Genomic DNA, 6,798 nt, shown 5'->3' with positions numbered 1-6,798 from the left:
TTCTCTAAAATATTGATCGAAACCAGGTTTAGTTGACTGTTTCAGTGTTGTACTTCATTACTACGTGATGCAATCCCGAAAAAGCCCAGGATCTAGCCGTCAAGTATGAGAAATATGCGAAAGAATGAGCCTCATGAGAGCAAATCCCAGACCTAACCTAGACCTAACATGAATTATTCTCTAAAATATTGATCAAAACCAGGTTTAATTGACTGTTTCAGTGTGGTACCACATTACTACGTAATCCAATCCAGAAATAGCCCAGGATCCGTTCAACAAGTATGTGAAGAATGCGAAAGTATGAGTCTGATGAGTGAAAATCCCAGACCTAACCTAGACCTAACATGCGTTATCCTCTAAAATATTGATCCAAACCAGGTTTAATGGACAGTTTCAGTGTGGTACCACACTACTACGTGATCCACACCAGAAAAAACCCAAGATCCGTTTAACAAGTATGTGAAGAATGCGAAAGAATGACCCTGATGAGAGCAAATCCCAGACCTAACCTAGACCTAACATGCGTTATCCTCAATAACATTGATGGAAACCAGGTTTAATTGAGTGTTTCAGTGTTGTACTTCATTACTACGTGATGCAATCCAGAAAAAGCCCAGGATCTGTTCAACAAGTATGTGAAAAACGCGAAAGTATGAGCCTGATGAGTGAAAATCCCAGACCTAACCTAGACCTAGCATGCGTTATCCTCAAAAATATTGATTGAAACCTGGTTTAATCGACAGTTTCAGTGTGGTACCACATTACAATGTGATCCAAACCAGAAAATAACCCAGGATCTGTTCAACGAGTATGTGAAGTGTGCGAAAGTATGAGTCTGATGAGGTCAAATCCCAGACCAATCCCAGACTTAACTTGCGTTATCCTCTAAAATATTGATCGAGACCAGGTTTAATCGACTGTTTCAGTGTGGTACCACACTACTACGTGATCCACACCAGAAAAAACCCAAGATCCGTTTAACAAGTATGTGAAGAATGCGAAAGAATGACCCTGATGAGAGCAAATCCCAGACCTAACCTAGACCTAACATGCGTTATCCTCAATAACATTGATGGAAACCAGGTTTAATTGAGTGTTTCAGTGTTGTACTTCATTACTACGTGATGCAATCCAGAAAAAGCCCAGGATCTGTTCAACCAGAATGTGAAAAACGCGAAACTGTGAGCCTGATGAGGGCAAATCTTAGACCTAACCCAGACCTAAGATGCGTTATCCTCTAAAATATTTATCCAGACCAGGATTCATTGAATGTTTCAGTGTGGTCCCACATTACTACGTGATCCAAACCAGAAAATAACCCAGGATCTGTTCAACGAGTATGTGAAGTGTGCGAAAGTATGAGCCTGATGAGGGCGAATCCCAGACCTATCCCAGACCTAACTTGCGTTATCCTCTAAAATATTGATCGAAACCAGGTTTAATTGACTGTTTTAGTGTGGTACCACTTTACTACGTGATCCAAAGCAGAAAAAACCCTCGATCAGGTCAACATGCATGTTAAAACTGCGAAAGTATGACCCTGATGAGGGCAAATCCCAGGCCTAACCTAGACCTAACATGCGTTATCTTCCAAAATATTGAGCGAAACCAGGTTTAATGGACTGTTTCAGTGTGGTACCTCACTACTTCGTGATCCAAACCAGAGAAAACCCAGGATCTGTTGAACGAGTATGTGAAGTGTGCGAAAGTATGAGCCTGATGAGGGCAAATCCCAGACCAATCCCAGACTTAACTTGCGTTATCCTCTAAAATATTGATCGAAACAAGGTTTAATTGACTGTTTCAGCGTGGTACCACATTACTACGTGATACAATCCAGAAACAGCCCAGGATCTAGCCATGAAGTATGAGAAATATGCGAAAGTATGAGCCTGATGTGGGCAAATCCTAGACCTAACCCAAACCTAACATGCGTTATCCTCTAAAATATTTATCAAGACGAGGTTTATTTGAATGTTTCAGTGTGGTACCACAATACTACGTGATGCAATCTAGAAAAAGCCCAGGATCTGGCCATCAAGTATGAGAAATATGCGAAAGAATGAGCCTGATGAGGGCAAACCCTAGACCTATCCCATACCTAACCTGCGTTATCCTCTAAAATATTGATCGAAACCAGGTTTAATTGACTGTTTTAGTGTGGTACCAGTTTACTACGTGATCCAAAGCAGAAAAAACCCTCGACCAGGCCAACATGTATGTTAAAACTGCGAAAGTATGACCCTGATGAGGGCAAATCCCAGGCCTAAACTATACCTAACATGCGTTGTCCTCCAAAATATTGATGGAAACCAGGTTTAATTGACTGTTTCAGTGTCGCACTTCATTACTACGTGATGCAATCCAGAAAATGCTCCGGATCTAGCCATCAAGTATGAGAAATATGCGAAAGAATGAGCCTGATGAGAGCAAATCCCAGACCTAACCTAGACCTAACATGAATTGTTCTCTAAAATATTGATCAAAACCTGGTTCAATTGACTGTTTCGGTGTGGTACCACATTACTACGTGATCCAAACCAGAGAACAACCCAGGATCTGTTCAAGGAGTATGTGAAGTGTGCGAAAGTATGAGTCTGATGAGTGAAAATTCCAGGCCTAACCTAGACCTAACATGCGTTATCCTCAATAATATTGATCGAAACCAGGTTTAATCGACAGTTTCAGCGTGGTACCACATTACTACGTGATCCAAACCAGAAAAAAACCCAGGATCTGTTCAACGAGTATGTGAAGTGTGCGAAAGTATGAGTCTGATGAGGGCAAATCTCAGACCTATCCCGGACCTAACTTGCGTTATCCTCTAAAATATTGATCGAAACCAGGTTTAATTGACTGTTTCAGTGTGGTACCACTTTACTACGTGATACAATCCAGAAACAGCCCAGGATCTGTTCAACATGTATGAGAAATATGCGAAAGAAAGAGCCTGATGAGGGCAAGTCCCAGACCTATCCCAGACCTAACTTGCGTTGTCCTCTAAGATATTGATGGAAACCAGGTTTAATTGACTGTTTCAGTGTTGTACTTCATTACTGCGTGATGCAATCCAGAAAAAGCCCAGGATCTAGCCATCAAGTATGAGAAATATGCGAAAGAATGAGCCTGATGAGGGCAAATCCTAGACCTAACCCAGACCTAACATGCGTTATCCTCTAAAATATTGATCGAAACCAGGTTTAATGGACTGTATCAGTGTGGTACCACACTACTACGTGATCCAAACCAGAAAAAAACCCAGGATCTGTTCATCAAGTATGTGAAAAACGCGAAAGTATGAGCCTGATGAGGGCAAATGCCAGACCTATCCCAGACCTAACTTGCGTTATCCTCTAAAATATTGATCGAAACCAGGTTTAATTGACTGTTTCAGTGTGGTACCACAATACTACGTGATCCAATCCAGAAATAGCCCAGGATCTATCCATGAAGTATAAGCAATATGCGGAAGTATGAGCCTGATGAGAGCAAATCCTAGACCTATCCCAGACCTAACTTGCGTTATCCTCTAAAATATTGATCGAAACCAGGTTTAATTGACTGTTTCAGTGTGGTACCACTTTACTACGTGATACAATCCAGAAACAGCCCAGGATCTGTTCAACATGTATGAGAAATATGCGAAAGAAAGAGCCTGATGAGGGCAAATCCCAGACCTAACCTAGACCTAACATGCGTTATCCTCTAAAATATTGATCGAAACCAGGTTTAATTGTCTGTTTCAGTGTGGTACCACATTACTACGTGATCCAAACCAGTAAAACCCCCTGGATCCGTTCAACAAGTATGTGAAGAATGCGAAAGTATGAGCCTGATGAGGGCGAATCCCAGACCTATCCCAGACCTAACTTGCGCTTTCCTCTAAAATATTGATCGAAACCAGGTTTAATTGACTGTTTCAGCGTGGTACCACGTTACTACGTGATACAATCCTGAAACAGCCCAGGATCTAGCCATGAAGTATGAGAAATATGCGAAAGTATGAGCCTGACGAGGGCAAATCCTAGACCTATCCCAAACCTAACATGCGTTATCCTCTAAAATATTGATCCAAACCAGGTTTAATGGACTGCTACAGTGTGTTACCACTTTACTACGTGATCCAAAGCAGAAAAAACCCTCGATCAGGTCAACATGTATGTTAAAACTGCGACAGAATGACCCTGATGAGGGCAAATCCCAGGCCTAACCTAGACCTAACATGCGTTGTCCTCTAAAATATTGATGGAAACCAGGTTTAATTGACTGTTTCAGTTTTGTACATCATTACTACGTGATGCAATCCAGAAAAAGCCCAGGATCTAGCCATCAAGTATGAGAAATATGCGAAAGAATGAGCCTGATAAGAGCAAATCCCAGACCTAACCTAGACCTAAAATGAATTATTCTCTAAAATATTGATCGAAACCAGGTTTAATTGACTGTTTCAGTGTGGTACCACATTACTACGTGATCCAAACCAGTAAAACCCAAGGATCCGTTCAACAAGTATGTGAAGAATGCGAAAGTATGAGTCTGATGAGTGAAAATCCTCGGCCTAACCTAGACCTAACATGCGTTATCCTCTAAAATATTGATCGAAACCTGGTTTAATTGACTGTTTCATTGCTGTACTTCTTTACTACGTGATGCAATCCAGAAAAAGCCCAGGATCTAGCCATCAAGTATGAGAAATATGCGAAAGAATGAGCGTGATGAGAGCAAATCCCAGACCTAACCTAGACCTAACATGAATTATTCTGTAAAATATTGATCGAAACCAGGTTTAATTGACTGTTTCAGTGTCGTACCACATTACTACGTGATCCAAACCAGTAAAACCCCGGGATCCATTCAACAAGTATGTGAAGAATGCGAAAGTATGAGTCCGATGAGTGAAAATCCTCGGCCTAACCTAGACCTAACATGCGTTATCCTCAAAAATATTGATCGAAACCAGGTTTAATGGACAGTTTCAGTGTGGTACCACACTACTACGTGATCCAAACCAGAAAAAAACCCAGGATCTGTACAACAAGTATGTGAAATACGCGATAGTATGAGTCTGATGAGTGAAAATCCCAGACCGAACCTAGACCTAACATGCGTTATCCTCTAAAATATTGATCCAAACCAGGTTTAATGGACTGTTTCAGTGTGGTACCACACTACTACCTGATCCAAACCAGAAAAAAACCCAGGATCTGTTCAACCAGTATGTGAAAAACGCGAAAGTATGAGCCTGATGAGGGCAAATCCCATACCGATCCCAGACCTAACTTGCGTTATCCTCTAAAATATTGATCGAAACCAGGTTTAATTGACTGTTCCAGTGTGGTACCACATTACTACGTGATCCAATCCAGAAATAGCCCAGGATCTAGCCATGAAGTATGAGAAATATGCGAAAGTATGAGCCTGATGAGGGCAAATCCTATACCTAACCCAGACCTAACATGCGTTATCCTCAAAAATATTTATCAAGACCAGCTTTAACTGAATGTTTCAGTGTGGTACCACATTACTACGTGATCCATACCAGAAAGAACCCAGGATCCGTTCAACAAGTATCTGAGGAATGCGAAAGTATGAGTCTGATGAGCGAAAATCTCAGGGCTAACCTAGACATAACATGCATTATCTTCTAAAATATTGATCGAAACCAGGTTCAGTGGGCTGTTTCAGTGTGGTACCACTTTACTTCGTGATACAAAGCAGAAAAAACCCTCGATCAGGTCAACATGTATGTTAGAACTGCGAAAGTATGACCCTGATGGGGGCAAATCCCAGGCCTAACCGAGACCTAACATGAATTATTCTCTAAAATATTGATCGAAACCAGGTTTAATTGACTGTTTCAGTGTTGTACTTCATTACTACGTGACGCAATCCAGAAAAAGTCCCGGATCTAGCCATCAAGTATGAGAAATATGCGAAAGAATGAGCCTGATGGGAGCAAATCCCAGACCTAACCCAGACCTAACATGAATTATTCTCTAAAATATTCATCGAAACCAGGTTTAATTGACTGTTTCAGTGTGGTACCACATTATTACGTGATCCAATCCAGTAATAGCCCAGGATCCAGCCATGAAGTATGAGAAATATGCGAAAGTATGAGCCGGATGAGGGCAAATCCTAGACCTAACCCAGACCTAACATGCGTTATCCTCTAAAATATTTATCAAGACCAGGTTTAATTGATTGTTTCAGTGTGGTAGCACATTACTACGTGATCCACACGAGAAAAAACCCAAGATCCGTTCAACAAGTATGTGAAGAATGCGAAAGTATGAGTCTGATGAGTGAAAATCCCAGGCCTAGCGTAGACCTAACATGCGTTATCCTCAAAAATATTGATCGAAACCTGGTTAAATCGACTGTTTCGGTGTGGTACCACATTACTACGTGAACCAAACCAGAAAAAACCCAGGATCAGTTCAACAAGTATGTGAAAAACGCGAAAGTATGAGCCTGATGAGGGCAAATCCTTGACCTAACCCAGTCCTAACATGCGTTATCCTCTAAAATATTGATCCAAACCAGGTTTAATGGACAGCTTCAGTGTGATACCACTTTACTACGTGATCCAAACCAGTAAAACCCCAGGATCCGTTCAACAAGTATGTGAAAAACGCGAAAGTATGAGCCTGATGTGGGCAAATCCCAGACCTATCCCAGACCTAACTTGCGTTGTCCTCTAAGATATTGATGGAAACCAGGTTTAATTGACTGTTTCAGTGTTGTACTTCATTACTACGAGATGCAATCCAGAAAAAGCCCAGGATCTAGCCATCA

This window comes from Colletes latitarsis, unplaced genomic scaffold, assembly GCF_051014445.1.
Source record: "Colletes latitarsis isolate SP2378_abdomen unplaced genomic scaffold, iyColLati1 scaffold0007, whole genome shotgun sequence".
In the NCBI taxonomy this organism is placed as follows: domain Eukaryota; kingdom Metazoa; phylum Arthropoda; class Insecta; order Hymenoptera; family Colletidae; genus Colletes; species Colletes latitarsis.
The sequence above is the reverse complement of the archived record's forward strand: the minus strand, read 5'-3'. Positions refer to the sequence as shown.